The sequence below is a fragment of the Penaeus monodon genome, chromosome 15 (assembly GCF_015228065.2).
Source record: "Penaeus monodon isolate SGIC_2016 chromosome 15, NSTDA_Pmon_1, whole genome shotgun sequence".
NCBI classification, from domain to species: domain Eukaryota; kingdom Metazoa; phylum Arthropoda; class Malacostraca; order Decapoda; family Penaeidae; genus Penaeus; species Penaeus monodon.
The window spans coordinates 38,976,186-38,976,390 of NC_051400.1; the positions used below are offsets into that span (position 1 = coordinate 38,976,186).

At 36.6% G+C, this 205-nt stretch overlaps 1 protein-coding gene across 1 annotated transcript in view; it reads right to left on the reverse strand.

Annotated features, from left to right (window-relative positions):
* LOC119582029 (leucine-rich repeat extensin-like protein 5) overlaps positions 1-205 on the reverse strand; it is a gene marked incomplete at its 5' end in the record, with an annotated part of 51,722 nt that overhangs the window by 3,542 nt on the left and 47,975 nt on the right.

A 205-nucleotide genomic window follows, 5' to 3' on the forward strand; every position in this document is an offset into this window, starting at 1 on the left:
TCCTATTTTAAACCGTAGATAGTTTTTCCCCTCTGAAGATTCTACATAATATTACGTGCTAAAATACGACTTTAAACAGATTCTCCTCACTAAACACTCTGATCACGTGTGGGATCGTAGCAAAAGATATTCGAAGAACATTCGGGAAAATGTTGCAAATATTATAAATGTTGTCAGGTTCCATGTTCTCCGCGGATGCATTTGT